General features: G+C 45.0%; 1 protein-coding gene across 2 annotated transcripts in view; it reads left to right on the forward strand.

The window, feature by feature from the left end:
* Positions 1-15,892, forward strand: part of GPC6 (glypican 6) — an 853,410-nt gene that overhangs the window by 824,823 nt on the left and 12,695 nt on the right. The gene's annotated exons all lie outside the window — the stretch shown is intronic.

Consider the following 15,892-nt stretch of genomic DNA (forward strand, 5'->3'; position numbering starts at 1 on the left):
GCTGCTGCTTGTGAGTAAAATGAAGCCCCTGTTGCCCCTGGCAGCAGTGTGATCCTGGGGACCACGCACTGCATTCCCCCCTCCCCCGCAAAGACTTACTGCAGCTTCCAGACTTCCATGGCCTTTGGGAACCACTGCACTAGTCTGAGTCAGCATAAATTATCGGCATATGTTCATGCTGTACCATGGTTCATTCATCTGTCACAGAACTGGGTGTCTGTAAATCATGCCTGTTCATGGACAGAGGCAGCTCAAGCAGGCTTGCTGCCCAAAACAGCAATGCTAACATGTGAAGATGGGGCAGCAGCCAGGTGGTACAGCTAGGCAGGTAATGCACTGGGGAAGGTGGCAGGTGGGTGCATATTGAGGGGCACCCTCATCAGTTTGCCATCGGCCCCCAAACCTGTAGCCCCCACCCTAATGGATGGACAACTCCTGTTTGTTCTGTCACTCTCTGCACTGGTAAAAATGCATTAGTACAGTTCCATTTAATTCTATAGAATTACCCACTCCAAACAAACAAAAAGCTGTGACTTGCACACTCCACCCTTATACAGCTCCCAGTTCTTCACTTTGTACTGCTTTCATCCTCCACCATTCCTGAGCCCAATAGTGCACAGTAGTCATCTCTCAAAGGGATCCTGAGGAACTGTCCCTTTAAATGCCCAGTCCTAAGCAGGGCATTAAGGCCAGTGGACAGCTGAGGGCTTGAGACACATTTTACTGTTCATCATTAATAGAACATCATCCTCATCCTGAATGTCATGGACAAGAGAATAAATGAGGCACAATAATAGCCAGTCCGCTAGCTCAAGCATGTCTTTCAGGGCTATTGAAAGGATTCTGACCATTAGCCATCAATGGTTGCTCTATATGCTAAGAAGAAAGGTAGCAATGGAATAATTTCCTCTCGATTTCTGCTTCCTCTCAAAAAGGAATTAAAAACTAGAGCTCCCTCGATTGAAACGCAAAGTAGATAAAAGCTTTTGTTCCCATCTCATCTCCACCAGCTTTTAGCTTTCAATTATTCTTTTTTCCATTTTTGAATATTCAGTGTTTGAAAAGACTTCCACAGGCACAAAAGGCCAGGATGAAGATACTTTATGAGACAAACGCCACTGTCCCTCTGTGCAATTACTGGATTCATCACATCAGTTGATTTCAGTGGTCGCTCCATAGGCATTTTGCTCCTTCTTCTAGGAAAAGATCTGGGAATATGGCCATTTCTCTCTGTTTATAGGACAAGAGAGCTGCCATTAGGCTGTGTGGGATGGAAGCAGTTGGTGCTTCAGACTGGCCCACAGCACTGTGTCCCTGGCAGAACATCCAGTTAAAAAAAATAATGTTTGAATATTAAGCTGGGAAGATGAGGTCTGTTAACAAAGCCCACTGAAAGTGGAGGTCTGGTGATGATTCCTTCCCTGGAATATCAGTGGCCCCAGATCAAATGACAGCCATCTTCACATGGACAGCAATACATATCATGGTTCAGGTAGTCTGCATTTTACATATCCTTTGAGATGAGGAATATTCTGAGTCAAACGAGATGTGAGAGAAATTCTGTTCAGACCCCAGCATTCCAAATCATGCCGATATCTCCTGGAGGACAGGGGCATGGGACTATTGCAGAGTAACAGGACGGGGCTTGCTGCCACACTCCTGATGCCCCAACCAACCCTACATTTGCTCCCTGTGCTGACGGGTAGAACATGAATATAACTGGTTCTTGCATATGGATGTAACAGAAATTGTTACTTTAAATGAAAATAAAATAGAAGCTCTCACTCTCTTCCTCTCAGATGTAAACAAAGAGAGGTAAGGAGGTGTGAGTGCTTGGATTACAGAGGCCTGTTCATGGAGGAGGAAACCATGGTTTCCTATTACATCCAAAAGAGGCCATTGTATTGCATGTTAACAATTATACTGCCCTGATCCGGAGTGTAGTTGAGGGGAGCAATGGTTTAGAACTTGTACTGCTAAAGCAGTGATGTCATCAGCAGATGCTCTCCGCTGCCTTTGAAACTTTTTTCCAGAGACCTTAGCCAAGAGGTTGCATCTGGCTCAGCAAATGGCAAACTGAGGCTAGGGCATATGCTGATGTCTATTAGCCCATCATATTTCCTGAAGGCTAACTAAGAGACAGTATATAACTTGTTACATCACAGCAACAATCCTGTGCAAATGTACCTGAGAATGGGTCCTATGGAGCACAGTGTAAACTTGCTGTACAAACATGCTGTGACAGAGCCCTCTTGCTCCATCTCTTCCCAAGGGGCTAGGTTGATGTTGTAAGAGGTTAGGGAGGACATGGCGGGTCTTCACTGTGCAGCCACAAGGAAAAAAATGACAGACATACTGCAACAAGATGCTTCTCAAGGTGGATTTATTCAGGGATTCATTTTACAGTCTCTTTTGGATTTCTGAATACGGTATTTCTTCAGGCACCTTTTTGGTCTTTAGTTTCCACAGCTCAGTGGGCTTCCTCACCATAGACCTTCCCAGAAAATCCCTTTACACTGACATGCAGGGGTTTCATTTGGAGACCTTCTGCACCCTGCTAAAGTGCTCAATGATTCGTGGTCAGGCCCTGAGGTTACCAAAGCCTGGAGGTAGCTTGGAGTTCCTAGTGGCAAAGGGTGTGCAACGGCTTCCTAGTCTGTGCCCTGAGTCCAACCATAGCTGAAAAGGAGTTGCTTTCTTGCTCTCTCACCTAGTCATCCCCCTCTGGAGCTCTTGCCTTTTATTGTCTTCCTCTATCCCTCTTTATTTTCTTCTGAGTCAGCTTCCCCCTCTTTCTGCTTCTGCCTACCACCCTTCTTCCCCTGCCATTCTGGCTCACTTTTGTGTGTTCCTTTGTTGTCTTCCTTTGTTTAGCTTCCAAGAGCCTTCTCCTTTGCCGTTTTTTTTCCAGTTCTCCTCTTTCCTTCTCATTCATCTTCTCCTTGGTTCCTTAGCTCCTGCCATGCCCAACTTCCTCATTCTGACCAACTTCTCTTCTCCACCCCAGTTTCCCTACTCTCCCTTCTGCTTCTCCTTGCTCACCTCTCCCATCTGCTTCTCCCCCTACCCTTAAAATCCATGGCCTTCCTAAGCCTCACCCCCTTCTTCTGCAAGGCCGACCTGTGTCCCCTGTCTCAGCCAGCATCCCTTGCTGCCTTCAATAACATAATTGCCCAGTGGCTGCAAAAGGAAGGGCCACTTCATCTTGGTGCCTTGTGCTGCAGCAAGATGCTACAGTACAGCAGGGTTTTGTACATATGTGGGCTAGCACTGTAATATACCTTTTATATTAATCTGGGATATGTTTTAATCTAATGTATCATTTTTATGCATTGTAACCCACTTTTTAAGCTATTGTAACCCACTTCAAGGGTTTGAGATGAAATTAGCATGTTTTTAAATGGCATATAATAAGTTCCAAAGCAGGAATAATTGGCAAGAAAAGAATGAAACGCACACACACACACATTGTCTTAGTGGAGCTTAGCTATGTTGAGTGTTGGCATCATGACAAACTCCTCCACTCCAAAATTCACCTCTACACTACTAGCCCTGATATAGTTCATTTTAGCCTTTTCTCTTTCCTCCTGATTACTGGTTTTCCTCTTTGTTCTACCTTATATTGTAGCTGGTTTATTTTTTTTAAAGTAGAGAGTTGGATGCCAGGCACGAGGCCCTTCGAACAATTCCAGAAAAATACTAGCTGAGCTTTTATGTTACATGTACATTTTGCTTTGCTTCCGCCTCACACATCAGGTCAATTTAAAGAGCCTTGCTGTGTTTGTTCACCGGGGTGCCTGAATACTAGAAATCACAGTTCTATATTCATGACTGCAGTAAATCAATTGTCCTGAAGCACCACTCCCAAATCCCCTCATTTGTTTGAAAGGTCTGTGTTTTCTGTTTGGTACTTTTTATTTTTTATTTTCCTGTCTATTATGCCATGAACTTTGATGGACACATGAAATATGAGAGGCTATGACAGAATTGTCAGTACATGTCTCAGGCCGGGATAAATTATTGCTATGCAAGGACTAAAGTGCATTTGCAGAGAGGAAAATATAAAATATGAATTATAGCATAATCACAGACATTGATCACTTTGATGTCTACATCAGGGCACTGAATATATATACTGTGTTGGTGAGCCCCCCAGATTTACTCCTTTTTTTCTTCAGATTTGACTGTTTAAGTGTTACAAGCCAGAAATTAGAATGCCATTGGTTCATTTAGAACAAACATTTAGACTCTCCTCCCATTTACATATCTCTTTGTCTACAGTCCGCTCACATTTCACAAGGGCACAATCCAAACCTGCGCTGGAGCAGGCAAGCCAGGAGGCTTGCGCTGCATCCAACGCAGGTTTGTTGGGTGCAGCGGCTCAGCCAGGGGCAAGGGGAAGCTCTTCACCTTACTCCTGGGTAAGGGCTTAGTGCCCCAATGGGTCTCCTCAGACCTGTGCCACCTCTGGAGGTGGCGCAAGTCAGAGGAGAGTGGAGCGGCTCGAAGCCGCTCCGTTCTCCCCGGGGATGGGGGTTGGGATCCGGCATAACTGCCGGGTCCCAGCCCCGCCCCGCCCCGCCCCTGGCTCCCTGCATGCCAGCCCCCAGGGCCGCCCATCACCCACCCTCCCCCTGCCCAGAAACACCGCACCGCAGGTGCGCTGGCACAAGCTCGATCTCCATGCATGCAGACTCGAGTCTGTCTGTGTTTGGGTGTGCTTGCTTACTTTTTTTGTTGTGTGAAAGACCTAGTGGGGCCATCATTCAGACTGGGCAAGCCGCAGGGAAGTTTCAGTCAGGAGGCAAGGAAGGGTTAATGTTTTGCTTTTGCATTGAGCAGGAGGGGGGAAGCGGGATCTCTTGTCAATTGAAGGAAACAATGGATGGAGAGTGGGCAGTCTGATTTTTTTATTTGGATTATGTAGGGCAGAAGAAGGAGCCCAAGGGGGGTTCTTGCCTTAGAATTGACTGGATAACCGGGGGGGGGGGAAAGGAGGGAGGGAAGCCAGTGGAGGTGGTTTGTAGTGATCACGCTTCCCAAAGGCATGGCTCCTTTGAGCGCCATTGTTACTTGGGTGGAGGAAGTCTCATTGAACAACTGGTGCAAATGGGACTCCTTCTGAGTAGAGTTGCAAAGGATTGGGTCATACTCATAAGCCCCCCAGCCTCTGCATGTGACTCTCCTCCCCCTTGCTGCTTCTGTCCCTGCTCTCAGGAAGTCTGTCCCACCCCCTCCCATCTTGTTTACAGTTGGAACTGCAACATCAGGGGAGTGGTTAAAGAGAACTCCAGCACACACACACACACACACACACACAGAGCAAGAGATCTGTTTTTTTTCTGCAGAGCTGCAGCTGGCTTTTTAAAAGGAAGGACTTCTGACTCAAGTCTTTTCAAGTAACCAAAATGCTCTGGGAGGCTCAGAAAGTCTGCACGTTAGGACTTGTTTTCAACTTGAGTCACAGGGGTGAAGACTTGTGACTCAACTCGAGTCAAACCATGCTTGACTCTCTCATCCCTGTTTCATTCTCAAAGGAATAGGACCCCAGTGCTAATATTCAGAAGACACTGAAACGATGTTCCATTATTTGCTGTAATCAGAGAAGTTTTCTTAAGACAGTGCAAAGGATGTAGAATCCTGAAAAGCTCTTCTTCTAAGTGCATATGCCAGAGATCTTGTTTTACCTCTGCTTCCTGGGAGAGATGAAAGTTGGTTCCTGAAATTTTGGCACTTAGCTACAAAGATTTGCCATAGAAAAGCCGCCAGCACTTCATCTTTAACGATGCTAGTATGCTTCTGTTACTGTTTTTATATTCATCTACAATAAAACGCATCTCCTTCAGAATGCTTTGGATTTACTTGAATCAGATTTACGACTTTATTTTTTAGCACTGTTCCCAAGTTGTCTAGGAAAAGGAAAAGCTTTATTAGACTTCTTCAGATTTCCACTTCAGGGAATTAACTTTTTTTTTTAAAACAGTTTTGGTTACTTTTGTACTTCAGAAGCTAAAATCGCACAGTTGAATGGGATAGAGATATTAAAGCGGGTGCAGTCCTACTGTGAGATGTAAAATTATTCACATTTTAAGCTATGTCCATGTTTTGGGGGAGACACAATGGGGGAGTCCAAATAAGCAGAGAGGTGCTTGAATGGATAGATGCATATGATGTAAATGTGATGAGATTTGAAATTCTATTAAGTGTCCTCTCTTTATGCTAGTGCATTCTGCAATAGTTGGAATTATATATTAAAAATATGCACATATGGAACAGTCTGAGACATTGGTACTTGTGTAACCATTATAAATAAATAGTATAAATAAATAAATAGAACTGTATTTGCACTTAATGTGTAATGGGAGCTGAAAATGCTAGTTTCAAAAAAAAAAGAGTTATCAGTTCTCTACTACTGAAATGCACTGACGAAGGGGAGATGTGATGCCTTCACCATACAGAAGCAGAAAATAGGGCATACAAGCAGTGCTGGCACCAGATTGCTGGGACAAAACTCTGCACTGTCAACCCCCAATGTCAGCTCCTACCTGCCACCTGATGGTGCATTTAGTGCTACCACGGCCACCAAGGTTCAGGGGTTAGCTAACTCAGGGCCCAATCCTATCCACCTTTCCAGCACTGGTGCAGCCACAATGCAGCCCCAGGGTAAGGGAATAAATGTTCCCATATTTTGAGGAGGCCTCTGACTGCTTCTCTCCATAGGATGCAGTGCACGCCCCATTGGCACAGCTGCACCAGCACTGGAGAATTGGATAGAATTGCGTCAGGTTCTCTGCTAGGCCGAGGCCCTCATGCAGTACCTGACCTAACCAACTCCTTACATCATCCCTGAGCACAAACTCATGTGCATTTCCTTTACACACCAATTGTTGTTCATTCAAAACCATAAGGTACTTATATTCCATTGATTTCAGGGAGGCATACGCAACTTTCTTTGGATTGTGCCCATTATTGGTAACCTAGTTCAGATGTTACTTGGTCCCCGATGTGATTGCCCACATGAACAGATGGCTCACAATCCTGCTGGAAGAGCCTGAAAGTGCTGCTATGAACTTGTGTCTCCATATGGGGGTTGGATATGTAGCTACAGGTGGAGCCTCCGTATCCATGGATTCTGCATCCGTGGATCTGGCTCAACCTGAGCTCTCCGGAGGCAACCAGAGTTCTGTTCCCGTCACCACCAGAGGGCATTCTGAAGCTCACATAGGCCATGCGCACCTGCACATGCCTCTGCAGACTTCAGTATGGTCTTTAGGACTGAAAAGATGCAATTTCCAATTTCCCTCAGAACATTTTTGCCCGTAAAAGGCATTCTGAGGCAGGGAAGCCTGGAGAAGGCTTCCCTAGGCCTCAGAATGCCTTATAAGGGCAAAAACATCTAAAGGGAACCAGAAGTCGTGTCTTTTCAGCCCTAAAGGCTATATTGAAGCCTGCAGATGCCATGCACAGATGGTAGTCTCTGCGGGCTTCAGAAAGCCCTCCAAAGGTTATCAGAGCACAACCGAAAACTGCAGATTTGATAATCTGCAGTTTTTTGTATCTGTGGGAGCTCTGAGAACAGATCCCTCATGGATACTGAGGCCCACCTGTACTATGATTTTACAGGATCATTTTTTGAGCTGCCTTGATCATGCAAATCACAGCAGCTGCATGTTCACACACACCATATAAGGACACTAGTTCAGACAACAATTGATCACATAAGAACAGAAGCAAAGCCAAAGGCTCTCTAGTTCAGCATTCCGTTTCCCACAGTAGCCCCCCAACTGGATCTAGGAAACCAAATTCCAAGCAGGAGAGAAGGCCAAGTCCTCTCCATCTATTGTTCTCCTGCAACTGGTGTTCAAGGTCACGTTGCTGAACCTAGACCTAGCTCACAGCCATCATGGCTAGTAGCCATTGATAGACCTGTCCTTCAGGAATATGTCCAATCCCCTCTTAAGGCCATTCTAGCCCGTGCCAGAGCCATACCTTATGACAACGAATTCCATAGATTAATTATGTGCTGTATGAAGCAGTATCTCCTTTTTTCCATTCTGATTCTCCTGCCAATCAATGTCATTCAATAACCCCTAGTTCTCATATTGTGAGATAGAAAAACTTCTTTCCTTCTACTTTCTCTGTGCCATACATAATTTTATAGTTCTCAGTCATGTCCCACACGGCCTAATCCTATGAAACACTTACAGTGGCGGCACTCCTGATCTGCTGCCGTAAGTGCCACTAAAGCATAGTAAAAGGCACACTGCTGCAGTGCACTTTGCGGTTGCTGGGACAAATGGCTGGAGGCTCTGCATGCATTGCAGTGGCTGCCAGATGCCAAACCAGTACAAGTAAGGTGGCAGCAGGGGGCTGGGGCTGGAGGGAGAGGATTGGGGAAGAAGAGTGGGGCATGCAGGGGTCATTTCTGAAGGTGGGAGAGAGTAGATCCTAATAGCAGCAACACATGTTACTGTTCTCCTGACCCTGCCTCTCCTTGAACTTACGTCAGCCAAGGAGATCCATTCGTGACCAGGCCGTCTGGTCTCCTACCCCCACACTAGCATGCAGTGTATGTTCTGTCAGCAGTGCTGCATGCTATGGACTGGTGGGGGTGGGGGTAGAATTGGGCTGCCCAAAACATTGAACCACCTTTGCCGTTTGCAAGTCACCCAATCTGGAGAGATGCTTTTTGACTTCTTCACAATCTGCATTGGTTTTAACTATTCTAAATAGCTTGGGGTCACCTGCAAACTTGGCCACCTCACTGTTTATACCCCAACTCCAGATAATTTATGAACAAATTAGAAAGCACCAGTTTCAATACAGACCTTGGGGGACCCATTTCTTACTGTGAAAATTGCCCATTTATTCCTACACTCTGCTTCCTTTTCTTTAACCGGTTACCAAACCATAAAAGCTCCTGGCCTTTTATTTCATGACTGCTAAGTTGACTCAAAAGCCTTTGATCAGGAACTTGTCAAATGCTTTTTGAATGACCAAGTATACAATGTCAACTAGATTGCCTCTATTCACCTGTCTGTTGACACCTCAAAGAATTTTAGAAGGTTAGTGAGGCAAAACTTACCTAGAAACCAAGCTAATTCTCTTTCAGCAAGGTTCATTCTTCTAGATCAGTGTTCATCAAACTACGGTCCACAGGTCTGATACAGCACAATTCTTCAGACTTGGAGCCCAATCCTATGCATGTCTACTCAAAAGCAAGTCCCATTATAGCCAATGGGGCTTAATTCCAGGAAAGTGTGGATAGGATTGGGCTGTTCCCCGTCATGAGCACTGCTTACCATTCCACTGTGCTGCTCACAGGCAGCCCACCCAATCTCAGCAGAGCAACTACCTACACCGTTGTTTCTGTCCGGAAATCTTGGTGCAAAGCCTGCTGAGGCAGTAGGCTACAGATGCAACCACCCAGAGTGTCACTTTGCAGAGATCAGGTGGACTACTTATGAGCAACACAGTGGAACGGTAAACACTGGTCTGAACGGGGATCACTTTTTCCAAATGTAGCAGTCTCAAGTTTGGCAACCGCTGTTCTAAGTGCCTCATAATTTTATCTTTATCTTGGAACAGATGTTAAGTTGATCAGCTTTCAATTTCCTGGTTTCCTCCTGGATTCTTTTATATATATAACAAAACAAAAATTGTTCTTTAAATATATATATTAAATATTAAATATATATTTAAAGAACAGGTTACGTATTTTTTTTTTAAAAATCTCTATTTCACATCTTTTGAGTTCTTTAAGAACTCTTGGGCAGATGCCATTCTGGACCCAGGAATCTGTACAGTGATTTGTTAATATTTAATTTGCCAGTACACTAAAGAACCTTGTCACTTCTATCTGATTGTTCATCCCTGAGATGATTGGTTCAGTAGTGGTGCCCTAATTGTGAGCTGTGGCTTCCTGGGGAACCATGGAAGCCAGTCAGTGGAGTACAGAATTCTTGTGAAAACCCACTGCCCTATACAATGTGTAGGATTGTAGTCCTAATGGGGAGCCACGGTCAATGGAGCATTAAGTCAAGGGAGCTGCCAGTCAAAAAAGTTTGGGAACCACTGGGTTTGGGCATGGGTGCCTAAACTAATACCTTCAGGTGATCCTGAAGCCTGGCTCAGCAATGATAGAATATGAAAGGGAAATTGAACATACAATACAGTCATACAATTCAGATTCTTCATTCTCATTATAGAACAGTTTAAGGCAAACTCCATTTAAACTCACCTTCAGCATTTCCTAGACCTAATGCTCCAGGGCTTCACCAGTATCAAATGCACATTTTCTTCCTTTGAATTTCTCCTCATTCCTTTAACAAGGTCAAGACAGACCTCTTTACAATATAGCTCTCTAACTTTATTTTTCAAATTGCAAACTTGACCACATGCCTTTCGATGACATAGTGTTATACTGTTTGTACCATATACTACCATTATAAAAATAACTCAGTTTTTTAAAAGGATAATTGAAATCAGTTCAAAGCTGCACAGATTTAAAAAAAAAAAAAAAAAAAAGCACAACCTTTTGTTGCTGTAAAATACACCCATAATGCACTTTTGAAAGAAATTAAACTCTGTGAAGATATCAATACACTCTACGGCCTCTTGCTTAAAACTAAGGCCTTTAACGTTTTGTACAGAACTGAGGCTTTGGTTAACCTTGGCTCTGGCAGACCTCATTAAAATAGCAGCCTGTCAGTTTCAAGTTTAAAATATCAGGCCTGTTGGTTTTATATTCAGTAGAACAGTCTACCATTTTATTTGGGGTGTAATATTTTGTGTGTAGTTGGCATGTCTGAAGCAGAGAAGAGGCAGTATTGGCCAATATTGCCATCTAGAGGACAAGAGTGCTGTGTGCCACCTGACCACAAACTGAAGGAAATGTTCACTCTTAGAAGGCAACATACACTTTTTGGAAACTGCACCACAGAATGGAAGAATGACAGGGTCACCCTTGAGTAAATACTGCTGAAATCAATTTAGGATTGCAGCTCTGAGTTCTGCTAGCTGAAGCTCTTATCATTTCTTTCTTGTCCTATTACAGCTTTGTCATTTCTTCACTCTGCTGTGTTTCTCATAGTGTTTTGTCAATTGTCTGCCTTAAAGGAATCCTTTAGCATCAACTATTGCCTAGAAGATCTTCCAGGTTGTATAAGATTCTGGGATGTGTTCCAGTGTGCAAAATGGGACCAAAACGGACATGACATGGGAGAGCTATGATTTGATCGCCTGATTTTTTTTCTTACTTCAAAGCTGCCATGGAAGCCTTAGGTTGCTGCTGAAAGGTGCTACAGGTTCTGATATAAGCCATTTAGTGTGGCTCTATTAAGATAAAAGCAAAGCAGAAAGAATTGTTGTTGAGATGATCATAATCGTAAACATCATAAATAGAAGAGGTTATGAAAAAAATGTGCAATCATACCTCTGTGATGAAGAGAGATCCATTCTTCTGCTGTGAGAAACCGTGCTAAAGGAGAAGCTGCTGAAGGCAATGGGAGCTGATTGCCCCACCTTACCCAAAATGCACTGTTCCATTGGCTACAAAGGCTGAGGCAGCTTTATCAAAGGTATTGCTATAATTCTGTGTTTCAAAGCTACAGAACATTGACAGATGAACCTTAGGAACAAAGGAGGCTGACTTTTACCAAATCAGGACATTCATTGGTTCATCTCACTCAGTATTGTTCACACCCTCTGGCAGTGGCAGCCCAGGATTTTAGACAAAGGTGTTTTCTGGCCCTATGTGGAGATACCATGGATTGAACCTGGGACCTTCTGCATGCCAAGAATTGCTCTACTGTTCTCCAGCAGCAGTGCTGCCAATTTCTAAAGTGGTGATGCCTTCAGGGCCCAGTCCTGTCTTCCAATAGCCTGCTCAATACAGTGACACTGATAGAGAGCACACAGCATTTGGTGGGGGTGGGAGTGTCCAAGACAGCTTGAGTGGGGTGAATACAGATCTTCTTTCTCTACATCACTGTAGGCTGCCTGGTGCCTAATGCATCTCCTTGGATCCACACCAGCTATTTTGCTGACGCAAATCTGAGGAGAGTCAGGGGCACGTCAGGCCAGGAAAAGGGGAAGAGATGCTGTGTGCTGATGCTGGCCAAGATCCTCCCCCCTTCCCCTGAACTGCCCCCAGCTTGGCCCACTCCCCACCCTAAACCACCCACAATCCTTCCCCATTCCACTCCCCACTGACTTACCCGTGGCAGTGCAGGACAACGAAGGGACAGAGAAGCGGCACTGACACCCACACACAGCTTCCAGCCATTTGCCCTGGTGGCAGCAACCCACAGAGCAATCCAACAGAATGTCTTTGGTGCCATCATTCCAGGACTTATGCTGACAGATCGAAAGATTCATCTGCATAAGCCCTAGATAAGACTGGGCTGACAGGGAGGCAGGAGGTGGGACCAGAGAAGGTTGGGTGTGTAGAACCTACTTTTGTGGCTTGCACTGTCCAGGTACTGAAGAAGGCCTTCCATTTTAGCAACACCAGAAGGAGCTGCACAAGAATGCAGGTGAAAGAGAAACCCCTGTATTGGAATCGCAGAAGATCTTGCGAGGAGGTAGGAAGTGGTGTCAGCAGTGGCCCCTTTAAGGGTAAGGCCTGGGCATCCAGCAGAGTGTGCTGCACAGCTGCAGCCACTTGAAGGCAATAGGGCCCTCAGGCATAAAAGCACCTGATGAAGGGAGAGCTTGGTGTGGTTAGCAGAAGGAAGAAAGTGACACTGGATTAATGGCCTACTGGAACTGCTGATTGGTGAATGGACTTTGGAGACTGCTGGAACAGACTGCTGGAGACACTGAGATTGGTGTTTGTCTGCCATGCCCAAGACCTGCAGAGGACCACTGTGCTGCTGTAGTGGCGTGAGGAGCTGCTGGCAGGAGAGGGGAGGAAGGAGGACCTCTGCAGGTGGAACAGGCTAGCTACCATGGTTGTGGTGTCCAGCAGTGCTGCAGGGCAGAACTAGGGTCATTCTTGGGAAAAGAAGGGGACCTAATTAGCTCAAAGTGGGCATAATTCTCCAGGTGGAGCTTGGATTGGGAATTGGGCAAAAGAATCCCCTATCTCTGCAGCTGCCAGGTTGCCATATTGTTATGCTATTACTTACCTACTTAGTCTCAGCTCAACAGAATGGGGGCAGCAGGGCAACCAAGTAGGTACAAAGTTGCTCACTCTTTCTTCAGAAAATTCCACATTCTCCAAAAATCCTGCCAACTAGCCACAAGTGGTGGGCTGAAATTTGTTTCCCTGTAACCAGCTGGCAACGCTATTAAGCAATAAAACTTCTCTGTCTATAGAGGATCCCAGGTTGTGTCAAAAATACCCATTGTGCTTCAGATGTTTGAGATATTTTCAGATGTTTCTGTCAGCTACAGTACCTTATGATTTTCCATATAATAGGGCTCTCTCTTTTTTATGAAGGCCCAGTTTTCAGTGAATGAAAGATGAAAGTGATAGATACAGATACAGAAGACTGTAACAACTAAATACTGAATGAAACGATTGGGAGATTTTACTCCTTTGGTTTTTGATAAAAACATTTTTTAGCAAATTCTTTTGAAGTCTTCCACTAAGACTTGCCCCCAAAACCTAATCTCATTAGAATTTATATGAAATGTGCTGGCTGGCATAAGAGCCAACATCACACCACTGTAAGAATCAAACTGGAATATAAAATGCAGAAATATGCCTCCATCCCGCTTCCAGATGGGATGGGATGTGAAAAACCATTTTACACTCTTCTCAGCCACTCCTTCCTCTAAGCACCAGTCCACAGAGGAGAGCGTCATTCACTCTCTACTGACAATAGACATGCTCAACAGAAGCTCTTTTTTTGTCTGCTATAAGCTATTCATGTTATTGCTCCCATTCTTTTGGGTAAGAGGCACTTTTTCAAGTGGGTGCTCCTTTTTGTTTAGCAGGAGGTGAGTAACTGGCCCACCTCACCCCAGCACTGTCTGGCCTAGTGGCTGTCTGCATCTTTCATTTGCATCTTTTTAGATTGTGAGCCCTTTTGGGACAGGGAGCCATTTAGTTATTTGATTTTTCTCTGTAAACCGCTTTGTGAACTTTTAGTTGAAAAGCGGTATATAAATACTGTTAATAATTAATAATAATAATAATATAAGTAGTACATTCTAAGGGCATGATCCAGCCCAAATTAAGCACTGATTTCAATTGGAGATATTCTGTGCCAGCCCCAAGTTGCCTGAGACAACCTTCCAATGTAAGCCAGTGTTTCTCAAACTGTGGGTTGGAACTTACTCCCGGGTAAGTGCGGGTAGGACTGCAGTCTAGGATTGTTAAAACTCTTCCTGTTGATGTCACTTCTGGTCATGACATCAATTCTGGTGGGTCCTGACAGATTCTCATTCTAAAAAGTGGGTCCCTGTGCTAAGAGCTTGAGAGCCACTGATGTAAGTTATACCTTGTTGTGCCACTTAGCTGTACTTTCTTGTAAATCAAACACAAACAGAAAGAAAATTTATTTTTAGCATTCACTACTGAGATCTCATAAATCTTGTTTCCTGCCTGGATTATCCTTTCTTTTCTTTTCTTTTTGGAGCATGCTTGTGTCAAGAAAATTAATTTGTCTACATGAGGGGTTTTGCATATCCCATATGCACCTGATACTACTAAAGCAGATTCCGGGAGTCTGAGAAGCACTGGGGGGAACTGGAATGGGGGAGTGTCCCGATGGCACCGCACCAATAGCGGCACTGCGGGTACTCAGGCACATTTCAACATACCTGGGGGGACTGTGCAGCCTCCCGGAGGGTCTGGGAGACTTGCAGCACCCTCCACTGCAGTGGTCACCAATCTGCAGTTGGAGCTCACTTCCGGTTTTGGAAACTTCACGCTCCAGAGCTCTGATCACAAACTGGAAATGGGCTCCAACTGCAGATCGGAGCCCACTGCAGTCGAGGCGGAAGGGGCTGCGAGCTTCCCGGACCGTCTGGAAGGCTGCACAGTCCTCCCAGGTATCTTGAAATGCACCTGGGTGCCTGTGGTGCAGCGATTGTTGTGGTGCCATCAGGACACCATTTATGGGTCACTCGCCTTAAGGGGAAAGTGACCCATTTTGGTTCCAATGGTGGGTCATGACCCACCACTTTGAGAACCACTGCATTAAGGTATCTCCACACTAACTGTGACTTCTTGGCCTGATCATGCAGCAGGGAGAAGCACACACACCCCCAGTTTGGTTTGACTTGAGCTCAAGTCATGCCTGGTTCCTCCCTCCCTTTTGTCCCTCACTACAATCATTCTCTCTCTCTCTCTCTCTCCCTGTGTGTGTGCGTGCGCATATGTGTGCATGCATGCATGCACGGTACTGTGCACACAAAGATCATAGCTCAATGGTACAGAACCTGGTTTACATGCAGAAAATTCCAGATTCAGGGACACTTAATAAGGATTTCAGTCTGAAAGAGTTGCAGGAAAGAGGCATTACTAGCTAGATGAGTCAACGATCTATCTTGGTATAGGGCAGCTTCTACTATGGATATAGGTATTGCTAAGCACAAAGAAGTTGTTATTTTGCAGTGGTTTACTTGGTTCATCACCTTACTAGCACCTAAAATGTTAGCAGTTGGAGTGGAAATGCGTGTCTAGAATCACAGAGCTGTCCATTCCAGCTCTGATGTATAAGAGAGCTGACCTACAAGAGACATACAAGATCATCAGGTCCTGTTAATGCAAATGCATGGCTTCAACATCCCCCATAGGTGGGATTCAGCCTCTGCTTCAATACCTCCAAAGACGGAGGCAAATTGTTCCACTGCCAAACAGATCATGCTATTCTTCCTAACATTTTGTTGAAATCTCCTTTGTAATGTTAAACCCATTTGTCCTGCTCCTATTGTCCTA

This window comes from Tiliqua scincoides, chromosome 3 (assembly GCF_035046505.1).
Source record: "Tiliqua scincoides isolate rTilSci1 chromosome 3, rTilSci1.hap2, whole genome shotgun sequence".
Lineage (NCBI taxonomy): Eukaryota > Metazoa > Chordata > Lepidosauria > Squamata > Scincidae > Tiliqua > Tiliqua scincoides.